Below are 23,853 nucleotides of genomic sequence, written 5' to 3'. Positions count from 1 at the left end.
GCCTCGGCGAGACTAGGCAAATTTGGTCTTTCTTAGTCTTTGCTCTGTTCTCGTTACACGAAAATGAGCAAAGAGGGGCAACTGTAGAAGCCCAAATTTGCCGGGCCTAGTGCCAAAAATAAAACAAAATAAATAAAATGCCACAGTCCATTAAAGCAGGCCAATATGGCCTAAATCAGAAAATAAAATACCCGGGCCCATACCAGTAAAACAAACCCAAAATTCAACCCACTACCCAAATCCTAGCCCAATAACAGAAACCCTAGCCCAAATAAAAAACAAAATGTTTGCAGCAGAAAACCCTAAGCGCAGCATGCCTAGGACGCGCCGCTCCAGCCTCTGCCCAACCCCTCGCACACCTCTGCTCCGCGCCAGCCTCCACGCATGCCCACTACCGCCACTGCTCGCCTATCACCGGCCACCCATGCTTCTGACACATGCAAACAGAGAGCCACATGCAACCAACAAAGCAGAAAACAACAGACGAACGATCCAAATAAAAAAAACAATAAAAAATATAAAAAAGTTGTAATCCAGCTATAAAGGCCAAAGCTTATCACCGTTTTTCGTGGGGGATTTTCTTTGTAAAAACGCATATCAGAGAAATAAAAATTAAAAAACAAAAGGTTGTCGTTTTCTTCTTCTTTTTTTCGATTCATCTATTTATTTTATTTATCTTTTTTAAGAAAAACTATTAATAAAGAGGATAAAAAAGGGAAAGGAAAACTCACCTGAATCGGCCCCTGAAGCTGTCGTCGTCGTCGGCCCTTCGCCGTCGTCGGACGCGAGTTTAGGAAGGGGCAGAGGCTTTCCGTTTTCCCCTCGTTTCACCGTTTCAGAGCCTTGGTCTCTGAACGCACTCCAAAGCGCTGGTGGGAGACGCCCTCGCATGGCTCCGGCCACCGGGCAGTAGGGAGGCGTGACGGCGGCGGGGCTTCTAGCCTTAGAACCCTAGCAGAAAAGGGATTCTCCCTTTTATTCTTTGTTTTCTTTGTGTTTTTTGCAGCAAAATGAAACTGCAGAAAGAAGTAATTTTTTTAGCTTTATCTTAATTGAAACGGCGCCATTTAAAGGAGGAAGACCTGCGCATTATTGCCCTAATGGGTGATTTGCGCCTTTGGTCCCTCCAATCCTACTGCAGATTCAAGGCAGCCTTTCCTTTCATTTAATTTTGGCCACATAATTTGGCGTTTGATTCAATCTGGTCCTGTACAGACCAACGCGCATCAGGGACGGGGAATATTGCGCAATCGGTCCCCCATGTCCTCAGCGCCTCTTATTTCAGCCCCTAGCAACCTGTTTCATGTATTTGCAGTTTAAGGCCCGATCTTTTAATTCCTTTTCAACCACATCCCCAACATATTTAATTTATTTATTTTTAAAATATGTTCTGCTATCATTACTTATTTTAAGTTTTTATATTTATTATTTATTTAAAGATGTTTTATACTAAATTTATTTTTATTCTTATTTTTCTTATATACATATTATTTCTTATAAACTTATATGAATATCTTTCAAAATTTTTATGTACATATATATATTTTTTAAAAGTGTTTTATTTTTTTTTTTGTTTTCATTGTTATTTATTTTTATATATATTCTATTTATTTGAATTGTTTTTTTATTTTTTGAAATGCCTTTACACATCATTTATTTGGAGCTATTATTTTCTTTAAATTGACTCTTATATATTGTTCGTTTTGTTCACTTTGATTATTAGCATTTGCATTCAATGTGTCGTGTAATTGTTGTCGTTACGTGTATTATTTCGTTTATTCATATTTCCATGCTATGATAATTCATTTGCGTACCCTATTGTTTGATAAATTGTTTCTCCTTGTTGTAAATTGTCATCCCATCAACACAACCCTTTTTCCATACGCTATTTCAAACGTTACGTCAATTTTTACCCAAATTCGTAAAAAAGGAAAATTTTGGAAATAAAGGCAATACTCGATACTTGGGATCTTCGAGAGAATTGGGCCCTAACGTGCCGGGTTCTAATTTTCTGTTGAATCTAAATACTCGAGAATGCTCTTTAATACAAAACAAAAATAAAAACTCATTATCGAGATTTCAATATGTTGTGTCCTAACGCATTGGATATGACACGTGGTTTTCTCGATATGAGGATTTTTCGAAAGTAAAGGCAATATTCCGTATTTAGAAAATTCGAGAAAACGTGCCCTAACGTGCTGGGTTTCGATTTCTCGTTCGACCAAATAGCCAAATATCCTCTTAAAGCTTCAAAGTATGGTTTCATTAAACTATAAGGTGATCTTGGGTTCGATGGTTTAGAGTATCGTGTCCTAACGTGCTGGATGTGATATTCCTTCGGAACAAGAGAATCTTATATTTCAATTCACGTTATCAGAGCTTCTTTTAAGGATCGTATTTTTTTTAAAACTCTTCGAATTTTCAATTTTCGACACTAAGACATTAATTAATCAACTAGGTACCAATTTTGGGCGTATCGAGGGTGCTAATCCTTCCTCGTGCGTAACCGACTCCCGAACCCGTTTTTTTTTTTTGAATTTCATAGACCAAAATCTTTGTTTTAATAAAAATTAAATCGTTTATTAAAAACAACCGTTTTACGAGGTGACCCGATCACACCTCATCAAAAAAGGATTGGTGGCGACTCCCATTTTTCGTTTTTTTTTAATTCAAGTCGACCCCGCTTTCAACCAAAAAATGGTGTCAACACAAATAATCCAATTTAAACCCAACATAACTCCTATTAGTTACAAGTATACACTTCTTATCCTTTTTCCATATAAGTGAAATATGAATTTTATTTCTATGGTCTAATAGGTCAACAAAATCCCTCCCACCTGCTTACATTTTTCTTTCATCACACGTAACTCCCGACGTCAGATGTTACGTCAAAAAAAATTGTTTAAATAATATAAGAACAATTACATTATAGCAAAAATATGAAGCATACGTACAATATATAATGTGAAACAAGGTGCTTTCTTCTCTCTCTTTTTACTTTGAAAAGAAAAGTACATGGTTTCACATTGTGATTGATTAAAAAAAGGAATTAAGTGGAATATACCAATAGCAGCAAGTGAGGTTTGACAGAATAATTTGACTTTCAGTTTTGGATTCCATGAATGTAGTTGTGGAAAGCAATCCTTTTCAAGTACTCCTATAATCCTCATAGCATTAGGCAATTTGATGGAGTTTCAACTAGGAATGAAACAATGTGAGTATATGTGTAGCAAGGTAGGTTTGTAGGTCATACATACGCATTGCCAAATATGTGAAGAAGACCTTTCCAACCCGTAAGAAATAAAGCAAGTGCTCATTCATGTTGGGGTTCCACTATAGGTAACTACATACTTTGCTACTTTGCCTTTCTCCTGTTTCTCTAACTATCACAATAACTCAATCTTAGGGAATTACAACTATGCTTTTCAATGGCTACGCTAGCTATGTCCGCCTGATTCCCAAATAAAAATAATAATAATTCTGAAAATATATAAGAAAAACAGAATTTTAAACATTTCTTAAACCCACAACTCTTATGTAGTTACATTCCTCATCTTCTTCTCTCTCCTCCATTCTTAGAAATAGCGGTGAGATTCATACCCAAAGTCCATAAAGTAAACCACAAATCAAGACAAGAAATACAGAAGAACAGCAAACAGTGGGTTTTGATATTTAATTTCTTTAATTTTTTAGCTCAAATAATGTTTGGGTCCGTTAAACCTTGGGCCAACATAAGGGTTTTTTTTTCATTTCGACCCAAGGCTGATTAGCAAAAACTAGTTCAAATGGGTTTTTTACCAATTGGCGGTTCACTATGGAGCCGCTGTTTTAAACAACAATTCATGACCTATTCAGCTTTTTATCTTATCCGGACCGATTTGCCAACCCATCTGGTCCGGTTTCAAAAACCAGGTGGATATTAAAATTGTCCATTATAGAATTTCGTGTGTTGGTATGATGATTAAGGTATTCACCGTCTCAGATGTGGTCTGGCCTTGAGTCGCACTTATCGCGTTGCTATTAAAACTTTTATCCTTCTCTTATAATTCACACAAAAAAAATTGTCCATTATAAGCTTTTTTACTTCAATAATACAAAAAAAATTTAATAACTTAAATGATATGCCTATGAAATTATTTACCAAAATGGTACATTTGCTACAGTAATCTGTTGGTGCCATCTAATAAATTGGCGACCCTAGACTAAAAAAGGCTTTTAAGGTGTCATGTGGCGACACCAAACTTCAAAAAGGTTAAATTCCTTCATAACCTCTTCTTATTCATATTTTCTTTTATTCTCCTTCAACACCAAAATTAGAGAGGTATAGTCCAAAAAGATTTTTTACCAAAAAATATTTTTGTAAAAAATTCAATTACAACTGGAAATAAAATTTATTTATTTTTAGTAGAAATAATTTTTTTTCAAATTATTTTATTCCAATTGGAATAATTTTTCGAAAAAAAATTTTACAAAAAAAATATTTCAACAAAAAAATTTATTTTTCAAAAAGCGAATAAAATTTATTTCCAGTTTTAATTTACTTTTTTACAAAAATGTTTTTTGATAGAAAAAACCTTTTGGACTAATTGATATTAAGTCTCTATTTTTGGTGTTGAAGAAAAATAAAAGAAAATAATAAATAAGAAGGGGTTATGAAGTAATTTAACCTTTTTGAAGTGTGTGGCACCCTAAACGTTTTTTCTTCTCCAATCAATTAAAATAAAAAAAATTATATATTAGGTCCCTGAATATTTTAGGTCATCACATTTCAATTTAGTGTCGCCAATTAGTGAGATGACACTAGCAAAACACTGTAACAAACATACTATTTTCATAAATAATCTAATGGGCATTCAATTTAAGCTATTAATTTTTTTTTATATTATTGAGGTAAAAAAGCCTCCATTATACCTTATTGTTTTGATACTCAACATTGAGTGGATTGTTTAAACCAAAAAAAATCGAATATTCTATTTTAACAATCAATTACATTAAATTTTAATTGACAAAATAGTTAACACAATTTTTCTGAAAATATTAAAAAGTACAAAAAAGATCGAAGTATAATTTCTTCTAAAATAAGCATTCTATGTTATCTTTTTAATAATTACATTTCATAATTTTTTTATTAAAAATTATAATTTAGCCATTTAAAATTAAAAGTTGAGTTATGAGATTCAATAAAAATAATAGTGACAACATTCGATCAAGAATTATAACACATGTAAATTTACCATTAAACCCCCCAAAAAACAATTACAAATATCAATCAAATACCCATTTTGACCCTATATAATAAGTAAATTATCAATTTGGTATCTTGGGAAAATGTTTGGTACCTATTACTCTATTAGATATTTCCGTTAAGAAAAATCAAAACCCAATCAAATGGCAACATTTGGACAACTAAACCATGTCAATTTAATGACATAATTTCCAAATAATCATAATAAGTAAGATATTTTATGAACGAAAGGTTAATGAAATAATTAACAATTTTATTTTCCTTATCCATCAGTTTGCAAACGCGTAGTTCATGGTTTTGTGTATTCAAGTTTGAGACTTATCATGTACAATTTTACGTGTAAGTCTTTGAATTCCCTCACGTGTGACTATCATGGGTGGGTTTTAGTCTAGTCAGTTCAATCAATTTGTTGGTTATAGTCTGAATTGTATCAATTCTTAGTATGTTTATAATCTAATAGTTTGATTCTGCATTGTGATTACACAGACCGTCTTTATAATAGTTTGATACTTATGATTACTCAAATTTATATTTGTACTTTAATTGTATTGAACCTGTTATACTTAAAAGTAGGAATTCAGTAAAAGGGAATTTCAAAATGTTTTAAAATTCTCTAAAGACTAAGTGAAAAAAAAAACTAGGTTTGTAGGTTATAGTTTAATGGAAGATTTAAATAAATTTCAAATGTTGAATTGAAATATGGTTTCAACATTAGGTTGGTGTTTCGAGTTTTGATTTTGTGACTAGAGAAACTAGGTATATTTTGGTTAGGAGAATATTTAGGGTTTTATTTAACTTTGATGTTAAGGAACTGTATCTATATTTTGAAATCCCTTTTATGTCATATTTATAGTAAAATTATAATTACACAAATACATAATTTATATTTTTTAAAATATTAATTACAATAAAAATTAATTAGTATGATAAAATAGTTTCTAAATGAGTAATAAAAATTAAAATTAAATCATCATATTTATTATTTTAATCTAAAATGTAGTTGATAATACAATTAATAATAAAAATAACAAGAAAAATAAACATTATATGCGATTTTCACGCAAAACAAGTTTTTAGCGGAGTTTTTTTGAGCCTATAGTGGCGTTTGTAAGCGTCGCAAAAAAAAACTACTATATTGTGTAATGACCTCATGACCTTTAGCGGCGCTTTCCCTACAAATGCCGCTAAAAAACATGTTCTTTAGCGATGCTTTTTCCAAAGACGCTGCTAAAGGTCATGTTTTTAGCGGCGTTTTTAGCTAAAGCGCCGCTAAAAGTCACTACTATCCACTTCTTTGCTTTTATCGTTCTTTCATGTTTCACATTTGTAATTCTGGTGATTTTTCTTCATCGTTTACCTTTATTTTTTGTTTGTATAGTAATATCAACTATAGCGCTCCCCATGAAATTAGTTTTATTTATAAGAATTATAAATAATGTGTTAAAATTTAAATTATTACAACTGTTTAAATAAAATTCAGTTGAAAATTTTTCTACCAATAAAAAACAACAAACAATAAATACCAACTTTCTTCCTTTCACTGAAAAATGATGTTCAAAATTGTTACACTGGACTGCAAAATGCAAATCTTATATATAACGGGGATCTTAAGGATTCTTCAATAAGTAATCAACAACGAAAATAAGCATTCTACTCTAAACAGGTTCATCATTGCTACGATAGAGATTTGAAACCTTATTCGATTTCCCTTCAACATCTGCTTTAGTAGCCATATCCTGACATAATCAATGAACCCGACATATTAGCATGCAAAATATAAAGAACAAGAAAGTGTTCCATTACTAATCATGTTAGATTCAGAAGTGCAAACCTGAATTATCCATGGGGTTCCCAGCAGGCACGGGCTCAGGTTCCTTTATTTCCACAACAACACAATAGGACATTAAGAATGTCTTGGCCACTGATGTTGCATGCTCCAAGCAACATCTGACCACCTATATCAAGAAAAATATAATCATCAGTTTTAGAGGGTAACTCAAAGCTCTTTTAACAATATCTACTCCAACCTATAGTAAATCAAGATATTTAGGGTTTACGAAGTTTATCTACAGCCAAATATTTCAACAAAAAAACATTCTCAAGTTTAAGATTTTTTTAATTTATCAAAACAATTTACTTTTTCTTCATCATTATCAAGTTTGAAATTGATACAGGCACATCATTTAATCAATGAAAATTCTTAAAACTTTTGATCAAGCTGTCAACTTCAAAAAATGGTTAGAGCAAACGCAATATACCTCCTTAGCCACTGTCACACCATCATTAACGATTTTGGGAGAGCCATACACTACACCAGAATAGGCTTTTAGCGGCACTTTTAGCGGCGTTTTTAACAAAAGCGCCACAAAAAATGGAGCATTAGCGACAATTTATACAAAGCGCCGGTAAAAGTAGCGCATCCGCGGCGATTTCAAAAAAGCGCCGCTAAAACTAGGAAATAGCGGCGTTTTATATAAAGCGCCATAAAAAACTAAAGACCAACGACGTCGTTTTTGCGATTTTTAAACCTTTAGCGGCGTTTTTATTTGTGCGCCACTAATGCTCGCATTTATAGTAGCGTTTTTATCTGAGCGCCGCTAATTCCCCGATCTTTAGGGGCGTTTTTATATGAACGCCGCAATATCTCTGGTCTTTAGCGGCGATTTTATTTCAGCACCGCTAATGCTTGCATCTTTAGTGGCGTTTTATTCTGAGCGCCACTAATGCTCTTTGCATTTAGCGGCGATTTTGTATAAGCGCCGCTAATGCTCGGATCTTTAGTGACGTTTTTATCTGAGCGCCAGTAATCCTCCGACTTTTAGCGGCGTTTTTATCTAAGCACCGCTAATTTATTACCTTTAGCGGCGTTTTTCCTGATGCGCTGCTAATAGTAACAAAAATCTTATGAGTTGAAATAATTAATATTTTGTTCTATTTATTATGTGGTACAATTTACATCTAAATTATAATTAAAAAATATTATTGATTAATACAAAAAGTTTTTATTAAAGAGAAGTCGTATATGTCTATAACAGCTAACTATTTATTACTAATTTTCAATCACTACAGTTGATTTAAACTACTTTATTACGAGACAAAATATATTAAATTATGAATAAAAAAATATAATAAAACTTAAATTTTTGTATTGTAAAGAATAAATTAAAAATAGAAATTAACTTTTGTAAGAGTAATAAATTTTGGTAGTACTGTTCGACTAAATAAATCAAAGGAATTAATATAAATTAAACACCAATTTATACAAAATATATTTTATGATTATATATATTAAAGATTTATGGAATTTTTTTATGGACGGTATTTTAAGAAGTACGGGGTATAGATTTAAGGTTTAAGATTTAAGGTTAATTTAGGGTTAGAGGTTTAGGGATTTGAGATTTAGGGTTTCAACGGTCATGTGTTAGGATTTAATTTAGATTAATATTAGTTTTTGATTATTTTTTATGGTAAATATATATGTTATTATATATTTGTAAAATAAATCCAGATCAATAAATTTAATATATTGAAGTTTAGTATAGTTTATATTATAATTAATAGATATATATATAATAGCCTTTACCGGCGTTTTAGTGAAAAACGCCACAAATATTGCAATATACGACGTCGTTACGCGTTAGGGAATCAGTTTCTATTGTGGCGTTTTATAGAGAAGCGCCGCTAATAGTCTTGAAACTCTGTCAGAACGGCGTCGTTTCAGTTGAATGATGTACTCTATTATTGGCGTTTTTTGGGAAAACGCCGCAAATATGTCAACTATTTTGTGAAAGCGTCATCGTTTCTTTCTGTTGTTGAAAATTTAGTGGCGTTTTTACGCAGAAACGCCGCAAATGTGAGTTATAATTAATTTAAACGGCGCCGTTTCTTTACAGGCCATTTAACCCGTGTCCTCATGTTTTACGAATTTATTATCGAAAAAAATGCATTTTATATACCAAATTTTATTAAAAAAATTGTTTTTTATATAAAGAGACAAAATTTGTTGTACCAATTAAGTTTATTATAACAATTTTTTTTCCATTTGTTAAGAGGACATTTGAAGCTTCATACGAAATTTTGTCAAACATAATATTGCTACCTTATTTCAACTTTATACAACTTTTTTAACTATATATATATAACTTGTTGCTTAATAGATTTTCACTATATTTTTTATTATATATTAAAGAATATTTATGGAATATTTTGGTCGATGCATGGTCGTATTTTAAGGAGTACAGGCCGGTATATATGAATTTAAGGTTTGGTATTTATGGTTTAGGAGTTAGGGGCTGGGTTATGCTTTAGGGGTTATAGACGTGAATTTATGGGTTAGAGTTAAGGACAGGGTTAATTAGGGTTTAGGGGGATTTAAGGGTTAGAGGTTTTAGGGGTTTGGACAGGGTTTATGGTTTCTTAAGAGGTTAATTAATATTAGATTGATTAAATTTGGAGGTCAATATATATGTTTTGAGATAAATTTAATATTAAGATAAGTTTTGAGTATATAGGTAGATGATCTCTTTATGCATGTAGCTACATATATAAATTGATTGGTTAATATGAAGATTACAAGGTTAATTTATAATTTGAGACTTGTTAAATGATACAATATAACTAATATATACTAGTTATATAATTAAAAACATTTAACCCAAATTAACGGCCATTTGATATATTTTTTGATATATATATGGATATATTAATTATATATATGGATATATATATAGTTGTTAATTTAAGAATTTGTATATATAGGACCAAAATAATATTGGTATAAATAAATAAACAAATAAATAAGTAAGTAATTATTTATTTGTTAAATAAATTGGTAATTAATTATTTAAATGTAAGAGAAAAAAAAATGAGAGTTTTAGCGGCGTTTCTATATAAAAACGCCGCAAAAGGTATCCTTTACCGTCGTTTCATTCAAAAACGCCACAAAGATTACAATATACGACGTCGTTACGTGTTAGGGAATCAGTTTCTATTGTGGCGTTTTTACACAAAGCGCCGCAAAATTTACATAACTTTACTTAAACGGCGCCGTTTTCTTCAGAGGACAAATTAACTCTCCTTCAGTGTCGTCCTCCATTTACAGCAACTGGAAATCGCAGAGAAATTAGGAGAGAACTTTTCTAAGTGTCGAAAGGGGGGAAAACTTTTCACGAAAATACAAAGGAAAAAAACGTGCGAGCGAGTCGATCTTGAAACAAGGTGGGCACAGCTGCGAGATTTCTCCATTGAATAGGTATGTCGTTTCTGTTCTTTTTCGATTAAAATTTTTGAGATTTAGGTCAGTCTAAGTTAATTGGGGTTTTAGGGTTTCGATTATAGAACATCAAAAATGTGGATTTTGGGTTTTTGGTCAGTCTAAGTAAATTTAGGGTTTCTTTCCGTGTTGCCTTGATGCGTTGTTGCTGCTTCTTCCTCCTTCCTTAAACCCCTATCCGACCCGATTTGTGGATTTCTGGTGATAATCCGCAAAGTCTTTTAGAAAAGCCGTACAAATGCTTTTTGTATGTGCTGCGAATTAATGTCAAAACACAGTATTCAATATAGTTAATCATGATTTATTTTGAGAAATCATTATTAAAATTATGGTGTTCGTTTTGTTTGAATCATCGATTTCTTTAATATCCTTGCCTATTCTGTTATTCCAGCATCCATTTAAGGGGAAATGTATTATTTCTTCAATCCATTACTGAAATTGTTTGTTTAATTTACTTTCATATTACTTTCATATTACTGGTTGAGTAAGTAAATGTGTGAATGTTGTTTGAGTAATGCTTTTTCGGTATTGAACTGGGTTGTTTGATGTTAGACTTAATTTAGGCATACCATATAATCAATTTGGAAAAACGATAGGTAGGCCACATCAATTCAATATTTACTGGAGAGAATTTGTTATGCCTAATGTGCATTATCTGCGTAATGTGAATTCAGTTTGTAGTTAAGTTCGGTTTTGGTTAATTTATGATTTAAATATATCTTTATTGTTGCTTAATCATGCTGTCATATAAGTATATGGTGTACTATATATATATATATTTTGGTGATGTTTAATATATGAAATTTGGCATAACTTATAAGTTAAAATGTTTGTCATATGTATTAAAACATATATAATACTTAGCTATTTCACATTGGTTAGGTGATATATATATGTGAAATGTATGATATGCCTGAATTTAACTAATAATTAAATATAGGTTATGATTTATAGATTGTAATATGCATGCAAAGGTTGACTAGTACTTATAACAGGTTTGCTATTTAGAAAACAGGCTGTTATTAGTATTTATATTTGCATTATTTGCCTTTAAATCTACTTTATTTTCAAAACGTCCTTAACAAAACTGTTGCTAATCAAATGGGTAGCAATTTTGACAAAAATTGAGCCCCAATTAATTTGTCACCTTCTGACGTGGGGTGGATTTTATAAATATCTGCTTTATAGCGTTGGGAATAGAATGAGTACCTTATTACTTCATCAAGCTGATCAGTTTTGATGATAGGTTATAAGCTGATGTATGACTTAAATGATATGGGTTTAAATCATTTATGCATTTAGGTTTTTTTAGGGTTTTTAGTTTAGCTAACTTTGTGAGTATCCTATCCTGTTTTTTTTAAGTTTTTTGGCTTTAATTACTTCTGGTTTTTCGATACTAATGTATTTCTGTCTTTTTGTTCCAGTATTTGCTTCGCAATTGAGGAAATTTAAGGTATTTATTCCTATGTTTCTCTATTTAGTTTTCTTATAAAAAAAAGTCAAATTGTTAAAAAAAAATTTTCTGTTATTTTTTAGTTTTATAGTTTAATTATTATTTCTCATTTTTAGAAGGGAGTTTCAATTACCAATTTAGCTAAATTTCCATTTCACTTTGCAGCTTATTACATTATTTGATGTTTAAATTTAAGAATTGCTATTCGGCAAAGGCAATTGTTTTAAACTATTAAAATTCGGAATACAACTCTTAAACAACTACATATATTTGAGTAATTGAATAAATTATGGGCGAATCGTTTAATCGGTTGAGCGTTTGCAAATCATCGATTTCCGATATTATGTGTTGCAATTATAAATTTTACTTCAAATTAATGACTGATTATCGATCTTATATTTGCAACTTGGTTTTATGTTAATGATTAATAATCTTGGACATACAAATAGATTTGTATATTTATTTATATTTTCTACTAAAATAAAAAAATACTTTTTCGAAATATATTTATTTTGTAATGGCAATTCAAAGTATTATTTCTTTAATAACAAAAATTGTTTTCATAAAAATAAACAAATTCATTATATCTTGTAATGTGAAGTCAATGTTAAATTTTTTTTACTGACATAATTTGTTCTTTGATTTAATAAAAGCTACAAAACATATATCATATCGTAACGATATTTGAATTATCCGGAGATTAAAGCTACAAAAGTATATTTTAAATGAAATGTATTCAAAGTTATATTTTAAAACATCTTTGATATATATATTTATATAAAGTTTTAATATATTTATTAAAATTATATATATACTTGAAAAATTTATCAATCATATCATAATTTACATACATAACACATAGCCTACATGACTTACTTAATACACAACTTAAATAATTTAAATAACTTACATAATACATAACTTACATTCATAACTTACATAAACTTATATGTTACAAAACATAATACATAACTTATATAAAATTTTTATATAAACTTGCATAATACATAGCATACATAACAAATATAAACAAAACTTACATAACTTAAATATATTACACAACTTACATAACCTACATAACACATAACTTACATAACTTACATAACCTACATAATACATAACTTACATAACTTACATAATACACAATAACTTACAACTTACATAACATACATTAATTTGATAACTTACATAAGTTACATAATACACAATAACTTACAACTTACATAACATACATATTTATGATAACTTACATAGCTTACTTAATACATGACTTACATAACTTATTTAGTCGACTTGATTTAGTCCAAATGAGAATTCGACCTGATCTTCATCCAAATCCACTTCCTAATGGGAAATATCGGTTGCCGCCTTCAATTTTTTCAATGTCGAAGACAGAGAAAGAAGTGTTCTGTACGGTGTTGAAGGATATAAAGGTTCCTGATGCGTATGCATCAAATATATCTCGATGTGTTAGTGTTAAAGATCGAAGACTGTATTCGCTAAAATCACATGACTATCACATCTTGATGCAAGATTTACTGCCAGTTGCTCTACGATGTTGTATGTCGAAGAAGGTGACGTCTTGTATAATTGAACTATCCAATATAATGAAAGCCATTTGTGGCAAAGTGCTGGATGTTCAAGAACTTCAGAAGGTACAGGATAGAGCCGCATTGGGCCGATGTTAATACTGGTCGTGGAATTAAGCAAGATCAATTTGGTTTCACAATGGTGAACTTCAATCGATTGATTCATACAGGACAACAATTGATTGATGAGCCGTACGTATTTTCTTCTCAAGTCAAACAAGTATTTTACTCAAAAGATCCAATTGATGAGGGTTGGTACGTTGTACTCCGTAACATCCCTAGGGGCTTGTTTGACATAGGCAGTGGAAGTAGAGATGGCATTGACGACAGAACAGAAACTTTGCCATTTCCAGAACAAAACTTAAACGAAAACATCCCTAGTACTAGTACACACAGTCAATGGGTCCGCCAGGATACGGATGAAGATATTTATGGATTATAATATAGTAAGCTTTTACGATTATTTAATCATATGTAATATCATATCATAATATTGGTCTTAATATATATTTGAACTATTTTAAACATATTATTATTGTTGTAATTGTATATTAAGTTTTCAACCAATTATTTTGTATTGCAGATAAAATGCCTAGAAGACCCGTGCGAGCGTACCGCATTGTTCAAGGTACTCCAAACTCGACCGAAACAAACAGTACTGAACAACAAACTGCTATTGGATCTTCGAATGTTTCGGTCCCACATGACGAACCTATAGAAGCTGAAAGTAATTTAACTTCTAACTTACATGTGTGTTCACTTATTATTTATTTTATCTTTTAAATTTCTTATATTACAATACTTTTATTTTCTAGCTGAAACTGTCGGGACGCGGAGAGTTCGCGGACGTACTCTACTGAGGGATTTATACGATCTAGATCCAATCGAGCGTGTCCAAGTATCCAGTAATAGCTTTGGTCAGCCTGTTGGATCAGAAGCTCGCCTTTTAGCAAGATACATGGGCATTCTAGCATGGAATCCAAATATATTGCCAATTAACTTCGAGTCATGGCGCAAAGTGCCCGAGAGTAACAAGAACCAAGCTCTCGATAACATTAAGGTAACAAAACGTGTATGTCATTTATAATACTTGGGTTTAAGTTTCGTTTACATTTAGTTTCTATATAAAAACAAAACGTGTTTTTTGTATGCGAGATTTGCTCTAGAGGTCTCCGATGCTTATCTAAAGAAGGTATTAGGAAAAAGGTGGAGAGACCATAAGAGCACATTAAAGAAAGAATATTTTAAGACAAAGACAACACTCGATGAGAAATTAGATAATGTCCCGCCGGGAATGCTTAGGTACCAGTGGGAAGAGGTCGTTAGATTTTGGACTTCGAAGAAAGGAGAGGTATGTGTTACTACAAAAATCTTGGAATTATTTTGGTTTATAGTATTTAATAATTAACGTACTAATAATTTGATAACGTAGGATCGTGAACGAGTTGGAACAAGTAGTAGGCAGAAACAAAAATTCACGCACACAGCTGGGTCGAGAAGTTTTGCGTGTGTAGCTCAGGCTGAGGTATTTTGGATTTATACGGTACTGGCAGATATTTATTACTTTATATCAAATAATATTTTTACCATTGTATTGCAGGAAGTGCTGTCGGGTCAAAAAATTGGACGCCTTCAACTTTTTGACATTACACATAGGAAGAAAGATGGAAACCCTATGACTCCTAAAGCTGCAGAAATTATGGTACGTTCGCTTAATACAATTTGACTTGTTTTAATTATTTTTACTGTTCTAATGGTTTATTTCATTTCTTCTGATGCAAATATTGTTAAGGGATGTTGCATTTGTTTTTTTAATATATTGCTTTCTTAACTATGTCATTTAATTTTTAGGAAAAACTGAAGGACAAAAAGGCGGAGTACGAAGCGATTGCTTCAAGTGATAGTTCTGTTCATATCGACGACATTGATAACCGGATTATCACTAAAGTTTTGGGTCCTGAAAGGTATGGTCGGGTTCGATGTCAAGGATCTTTTGTTAGCCCATCCCAATATTTTGGATCCAGCTCGCAACGATACATGCATTCGGGGAGTCAGGCTCAAGCTGAAGTTCAAAGGTTAAGAGACCAGATAGCTCAGATGCAAGCGACAATAAGTGAACAAATTACACAACTTAAAGCGGAGGCAACATCGAGAGAAGCTGAGGTTCAAAAAAGATATGAAGAACTCCAGCTACAACTTAAAGCAGATGCGGCAACGAGAGAAGCAGAGGCAGCAGCGAGAGAAGCTGAGGTTCAACGAAAGTATGAAGAACTCCAGCAGCAGCTTAAAGCAGATGCAGCAACGAGAGAAGCAGAGGCTGCAGCGAGGGAATTAGAGGCTAAAACGAGGGAAGCAGAACAACTTAAAAAGTTCGATGAACTCCAGCAGCAGCTTCAGAATATGATGAAGATGTTTCAACAGTCGCAACCACCTTTGTCTTAGACTATCGTGTAAATATACTTTAATTTGACTTTTACAATTTTTGTAAGAATAATGTGAATTTTAATTTATTTATTGACATTTATTTTAAATATTATATAGATGTATTACTTTTGGCTGGATTAGATTTGGTTTATTCTGATTTTTTTACAGGAGGGCTGAAAATATAAAAAAAATTTCAAATCTGCCAACATTAGCGGCGTTTCCTGGATAAGCGCCACTAAAAACACAGCCTATTGTGGCGTTTTTTTACATAAGCGCCGCGAAAGATCCCCGTCTGTCGTGGCGTTTTTAGACTAAGAGCCGCAAAAGAACCCTATCTATCGTGGCGTTTCTTGTATAAGCGCTGCAAAAGAACCCTATCTATCGTGGCGTTTCTTGCATAAGCGCCGGAAAAGAACCTCATCTATCGTGGCGTTTCCTATAGAAGAGCCGGGGAAGAACCCTATCTATAGTGGCGTTTCTTGTATAAGCGCCGGAAAAGAACCCTCTCTCTAGTGGCGTTTGTTGTACAAGCGCCGCTATAGAACCCAAGCTATAGTGGCGTTTTTTTGTATAAGCGCCGCTATAGATCACATCTATAGTGGCGTTTTGAGTATAATCGTCGGAATAGACCCACCCTCTATAGTGGCATTTTTCGGATAAGCGTCGCTAGAGAGGCCGATCTATAGTGGCGTTTTGTATGTAAGCGCCGCTAAAGAGCCACATCTATAGTGGCGCGGCAAAAGAAACGCCGTAATAGGTCTTCATCTATAGCGGCGTTTATTAGAAGAAGCGCCGCTATAGTTAGCGGCGCAGTCATTAGCGGCATTTCTATAAGCACCGCTAAAAGTATTTGCGGCGCAAAGAAACGCCGCTATAGCCCTAAAAAAGCGTCGCGAAAAACCTGTTTTGCTGTAGTGATATTTGCTCTCTAGAACGACATTCCTGCCTTTTGGTCCAAGAGTGACTCCAACCAAATCAGCAAACTTGTTCACACCAGCCAACTGATGACATGGCTGTGAAAGTGGATGCCATCTTACTCTCTTAATAAGCTGAAAAATATTCAAAACCATGGTTTTAGAATCAAGGTTATCTCAAATGTAAATTGATGAATAAGCAAAATTTTTTTCAAATATTTTAATTTCTACAACTAAAACACAATAAAAAAACAAATGAAGGTAAAATTCACAGGTAAAACCAATAATTTTTGAAGCATTTCAAGTTTTAACAAGGTTCAAATATAAACGAAGGGATTTTTCTAATATTTTCATTTTTGAAAACTCAAAAATAATAATTAAAATATAAAGCTAAAATATAACCATAAAAAAATTTAAACAGAGATTTTTTTTAAGAGAACTAGTTAGGGAAACATAGGAATAAATACCTTAAATTTGCTCTAATTCGAAGCAAACTTCTGAAAGAAAAAAAGAAGTAAATTAGTACCGAAAACAAATAAAAGATAAACAAAGATAAAAATATATATATATAAGTAGCCAGCTGAGGTGTGTGAAAGATGAAGTCATCATACATATTCATCTAAATAGGACAGGAATTTATATTACCAAACATCTACAAGTAGACTCACGTTGGAGATGGACGAAAAAAAGAACCAAACATCCATCCTTGAGTACATCCAAGCTTTATGTAAGTACCCTGCTTCACCATAAATAAAGAAATACTCGTGTAAGTATTCTGTGAATTTTTATACAAGGGTTGAATTCTGTGAATTGCTGTGAGAAGATAAAAAGAAAATCAATTGTTCCAGGGAAAGAAGCCTCTATAGCATTCTTAAAATTTTCATACAAGTTTATTCTGTCTGTTGTCCCAGAAACAAGCTCGCTAGCATTCGGCTTCTTAAGAAAATCGAGAACGTTCAATAAATTTCTCCTGCAATAAATAATAAGTAAAAACTATATAAGTTAAGCTAATATGTATGCCACTTGCAGAAGTGTCAAAATTAAAACAATCATTAGAACAATGCTGTTGAATTGTCAGCTCCAAAATTAAGCCAGCATGGCGAACAACCCAAAATATGGAACTAAAAAATAGCGTATAATCTCTAACAAGTAATAACTCATGCAAACCATATATGAATCAATTAAAGATAATACACCCTCATCTATTATCACAAGTGAAGGTTCTTTGGAGGACTTTCAAGAAGATTTGGCATAAATACTAGCATTTCTCAAACTCAAGGATTGTAGGATGATTGCATAACATTCTACCTCTTCCCCACTTCTGTTGCAAGCATTCCGATTAATCTATCTCCAAAGACAGATTTCCTGTTTTCCACTTATTGTCCTAAGATTTCATGTTGCAAAAGCTAAAAAGACTAACTCAGAATCAACAACAATGGACAACAAGATTAGCTTAGCAATCTTCCTCAATGCAACCCTCTCTTCCTTAGCTGGGTTTTTATTGTGTGAAGAACACATAATTTGGATGAGCACCCAGTGGTGTCAACACAGTTATCACACCCTAAAGTGCAGAGTCCATGTGATAGAGTTTATAACCAATTCAACATGCTATTTTGGATGTTGAGGGAATGGCCAAAAGTTAAGAACAAGATTCTTTCTAGATTCTACAAGTATTTCTTCAATTAGGGAATTTAATCCTACTGCAAATCCTTATCAAATGAGCTTCATAAAGGTCAAAACAGTTGTGATTTTTTTTTTGGCTATTAATATCAAAACTGAACTCAAGAGACTGTAGTTAGTGAGTCTTCATAAACCATAGAAAAAACTAGAAAGAAAGAGTAAAAAAGAAGGCATACCTGCTAACATAGTTCTGTGTAATGGCAACAGGTTCTTCTAGGTTAATCACTAGATGCCACCATCCATTTGGCACAAAGATCACTTCTCCAGCCTTACAAATACACTGTGAGCTTGTTTCTAGTTGGACTCTTCTTGTACTTTGAAAATAAAGAAATAGGGGTTGAATTCCGTGAACTGCTGTGAGAAGATAAAAAGAGACAGGAAGAGAGGCATAAGGCTTGAGGCAGAACAAGTTATTTACTAGAACCTAAATGAATGCCATATATTTCCAAATAAAAGCCAGAAAAAAAATAAAGCTTAGATAGGGAACAAGAATAGATACTTCTTATCAATCATATCTGTATTTGGTATTGGAAAGAGAGGCTCGGCATCCCAATCATGTATGAATTGTTCCATCCCAAATTGAAGAGTTTGCAAGCTGTCTATGATGTTTGTGTGTGGCACCATTCTCTCAAATAGTATCATACTTCATAATAAGGTGCAAGAAAACATTTTGTATTCTCTCAAATGGTATAATATCCTATAATATTGACCTTATAATTTGAAGAAAAACTTAGGCTAAATTATATATCTTTTTATAATATGTAAATTAAGTAAAAAATAATATAAAATTTATAATATATAACATTTATAAATAAGGTTTTATAAATCGTCCAACAACTTTCATAAAACTTCTTATAAATAATATACTTTTTGGTCATAAATTTAGAAAGTTATTTTTTATCAACAAGTTATAATAAAAGAAAAACTACAACATTTTTTTATAAATAAATTTATTATTTTAATCATATATAGCATGGACATATAAATAAGCTATGTCCATTCTTCTTGGCCACAAAATTTTATAAATAAATATATTATAACATTTTTATAATATAAACTTTTTTGCCACAACTTTAAAAAATTTTAACATTTAAATAATATATTTTTTTAGTATTTTAAATATAAGAAACTTTTACCCGTAACCATCCCAAACACTCGTACATGTGTTCATACGTATAATGTAATTTTTATAACTTGCATAAAATTATTTTTTTAAAATTAGATTTGGGTGTAATTACTTACGTAACTACTCCAATTCTCACCCTATCTCTAAAATCTAAAAGATGTAATTACAATGATTATCTAAACATGTCATTTTAGTAATTAAACCCAAATCCAAACATTACCTAAATTTCCAAATTTCTAAAAAAAATTAAAATTTTAATTATTTTTTGGAAATGGAAATTTCTAATATTTCCCAATTTTTATGAACTTGTATGTTTTCTATTTAATTTTTTACTCTCTTTTTTATTTTATGTTTTTATTGGAATTTTAGTTTTTCTTTAGATCTTTTGACAAAATTTTTATTTAAATTATTAAAATTTAAACGTGTTACTTTGTCATTTATGAAAATTTTGTCAAAAACATATTTTCTTTTGCATAATTTTTCGTACTTTTTTACCAAAATTTGGAAAAAAAAAGTTATAGCTTAGTTTTTTTTTGAGAAATTTACAATCTCTTTTAATATTTATGTAGTTTCCTTTTGTTTATTTTTGTAAATTTTAATAATTTTTTGGAAATTGTTTTATATTTTTTTATTTTTTGAGGATTGTTTTGAATTTATTTGTAGCTTTTTAAAAATTTTGGAAATTTTTAATTTCTTTTCATCTTCAATCAATATTTTAATTTTTTAAACATATTTTTGTAAATTTATATGTTTTTATTTTTTATATTCTGAGTTATTGTTTATTGAAATTTTGGACGATTTTATTAAAACTTTAGACTGATTTTATGTTTTTTTTTGTTTTTAAAAATTTTAAAATTTGATTTTAAATATTGTATAGTTTTTTTAAAAAATTCAAAGAATCATAATTAGACACTAAGTCATGTATTAACAGAAATAGTTAATGTGATGCTTGATCGTTTTTATTTGCATTTGTTTTGAATAATCTCATTATAGGTTTTGATCATAACTGTTCTTTTTGACATAATACTTAGAACTACTCATAGCCCATCTTCAACTCATAAATAGGAGGATAATGCGCTTCAGTACATTTAAACCCACTTCCTCCTACATTGACAATAGTGTCCATACCAATCGAACTAAGACTCAATTATTTTTATTTGCACTTTTTAGAAATAAGGAAACACCAAGAAAAACATTACATATTAGTCCAAAACTCCAAGTAACAACTTAAATTTTAATCTATTTTATGCTCCAAGCTAATGATTTAGTAGTAAGCAACTGGAACATTATTTATTTTACCTTCATCTTCCTCCACATATTGCATTAGGCTTTCTTTATATATATATATATATATAGTTAATTTTTCAAAAATCGATAAAATTTTGATTAAATTCAAAATTGAATCAAATTTTAAGCTAGCAATTTTCATTTACATGTGTAGTTGTTACACAGATTGGGTGATTTTCCATAATCCATATCAATAAATGGAGATGGTAGGATGAATGTCTAAGGAATTGAAGGCCCATAATTGCAATTCTCCTCCCAAAAGTTTTAAGTTGGATCACCAAAATGGATGTTTTGAAGTTAGGGATAAGGGGCAACGGCCTTATCCCAACCCTACCTCTCAGTCTGACTCACATCTCATTACTTTTCTTACAGCCTCATTTGTACGCCTCAAAACCACTTTTCTTACAGCCACAAAAAATATTAGCACAAACAGAAATAAAACAAGACATGAAAGTGACTTTCTTTTTCCCTTTTCTTTGAGTTTTTGCATTACATTCTGTGGTTTTAATTTTGATTTTCTTCTCAAAAGCATGGATGATATTGATGGATGAATTTATGAGCAACGGTGACGATGTGGATGACACGTTAGTATTTAACGATACAATTTGGGCTATGTTAGATTTTCCTTATATTACTAATGCGAATAGCGACACAACGGTCAAAATGTTATAAATTGATAACGTTGTTGATAAAAATGTAACAAACATAAATAATTATTTTTATAATTGAGCTAATTTCTTTTACATAAAATTTTAAAAATAACAAAATTTAACCTAATAAATTTAATAAGGGATGGGAATCAAACTTTAAAATTCTAAAAATATAAACCCTAAATATGATTAAATTAGAATATAAAAAGTAAAATTAATAATTTACCCCTAATATAACAACTAATAACTTGACCAAAATAAAATAGAAATGTCTTTAACAAAAGACAAATGACTTTCACCGGAGCGTGTGGACCACTTCTCACACGTTTTTGTGCGTGCGAGATCCGTCCAACAGTACACGAGTAGAAAAAACCGCGGAGATATAAGATATTGCTTCCTCAGGTGGCTAAAAAGAAAACAGAGGCAACCAAAACAATTTCTTTCTCCAAAATATCGCCACTTGGTGTCTCTCATATTATAGTTTTTAATATATCTTTCATCACAAGTATCCACCAATTTAGTTTTAGAATATGTTTCTTAAGAGATATTTCGACATTCACAAATACTAGAGTTTCATTATATTTGTTGAATGGTTTAGGTATATATTTTTCATAAATTTGTATTAGATTTCAAAATTCAAGTCCAACCGTTAATACTGTTAAAATTATTTGTTAAATTCAGGTTCATTACAATGTTATTTTGTAGTTACATTATTACCAAGTGAGTTTTTTTTATTTCAAAATGTCACATTAACTAATTTAGCAAAAAAAATAACAATATTAATAATTTGACCTAAATTTTAAAATCTGAAAAAGTAGAGGACTTAATTTCTTAGAAATAAAGGTACAAGACTCAATTTGTGAAGAGTATAGAGACCTATGGCATATTTTAACATTGTTGAATCATATATGCAAAATCTATTGTTTAATCATTCATTAATGATAAATTAACTTTATGCTAAACTCGACACCCATGAGTGTCGAGGTATTGTTGACAACTTTTTTTAGATTCCCTTTAAAAAGTTTGTTCTTTGCAGTTACAAATAGGGAGTTGGCATCATGGAACAATATCTTAGCTCTTATGTGTGCAATTCTTTTTTTACAAATAGGGAATTGGCGTAATGGAACATCAACATCAAGGAAATGATATTTCTTTTCTTGCCTTTCCTTCAGTGTGACTCTTGTTGAACCTTTGACTTGAGCAAATTGGGTTTCACATTTATGGCCATGAACTGATCGACATCTTTATTATTGGTTATAATTTTGCCTTCATTTTGAACTACATGTTTAAGAGGTTCTTGATTTGCAACAGTTGTCATACTTAAATCCATGTTGTGAGATCAAGTAGTTGATTCTTCAAAAGACTTTAGCTTGATGCCTTGGAAAATGCAGTGCAAGCCCCAATTCATGCATTGTATGCACATGTTGATTTGCACATGCAGTTCAGACTTATATTCCTACAATAGTGGATGTAATCGGTGACTAGCTTGTCTTTCCCTTATCATGAGTTTGTGAGCTCAATTGTACTAACAATGAGATGAGTGTTATAAAATCGTTTAAGAAATTTTCACTCAAGTTCTTCCTGGCTTTTAATCATTTCAGGCTTAAGATCAATGTACCAATCGAAGACATTTCTTCTCAATAATCGAATGAACTATTTCACCATGAGATCTCCATCAGAACCATTATTGTTACAAGTTTCACGAGGTAAGCAACATGTAGACGTGGATTTTCTTTGCCATCAAACTATTGGAATTGGAGGTTGATAATTTTCAGGCATCTTCAAATGATCAATCCTTTGAGTGTATGTCATTGTGTATGTATATGAAGGTGGAACAACACTTTCAACTTAATCTTTAATGTCTTCCTTAATAAGCTCATTGAGTTGGTCGATAGTAAAAACTTCATTGGTTGTTAGTTAAGGATCTTTGACAACTTATACATTAGATTGCTCACCAGCCTCCTCTTGTAGATTCTCATGTTGAACTTCTTCATTGCTTGGCCTCTTCCCAGTAAGATCAACGTCCCTTTTCATCATGAAAGTCATCTAGTCATCCATTTCTTTGAAACTTGAAGTAAAACTCTTCACCATATTTATTAGAGATGCCACTTATTCTTCCAAGGCTTCGACACAGTTGTCATGACATTTATCACTCAAAAATTTAGTTTTGGAGTGTAACACCCATAACTCATTGCTGTCATCAGAATAGGGTT

The 23,853-nt window shown here is 31.3% G+C and overlaps 1 long non-coding RNA gene across 5 annotated transcripts; it reads right to left on the bottom strand.

Moving 5' to 3' along the window:
- Positions 1-15,763: 15,763 nt before the first annotated feature.
- On the bottom strand, positions 15,764-19,238 carry LOC107916237 (uncharacterized). 5 transcript variants are annotated; one of them, XR_005919749.1, is made up of 5 exons: positions 19,077-19,232; positions 18,754-18,931; positions 17,566-17,867; positions 17,365-17,394; positions 15,764-17,032 (listed from the first exon to the last, which is right to left on the bottom strand). It is a non-coding gene; the product is annotated as an uncharacterized lncRNA (long non-coding RNA). The 5 variants fall into 5 exon arrangements; XR_005919748.1 differs by lacking the exon at positions 19,077-19,232 and having other exon boundaries at positions 17,566-17,633; positions 17,784-17,867; positions 18,754-19,069; XR_005919750.1 differs by having other exon boundaries at positions 17,543-17,867; positions 18,754-19,238.
- Positions 19,239-23,853: the final 4,615 nt, after the last annotated feature.

This window comes from Gossypium hirsutum, chromosome D10 (genome assembly GCF_007990345.1).
Source record: "Gossypium hirsutum isolate 1008001.06 chromosome D10, Gossypium_hirsutum_v2.1, whole genome shotgun sequence".
Classification (NCBI taxonomy): Eukaryota; Viridiplantae; Streptophyta; class Magnoliopsida; order Malvales; family Malvaceae; genus Gossypium; species Gossypium hirsutum.
This window is presented reverse-complemented; position numbering and strand designations above follow the sequence as displayed.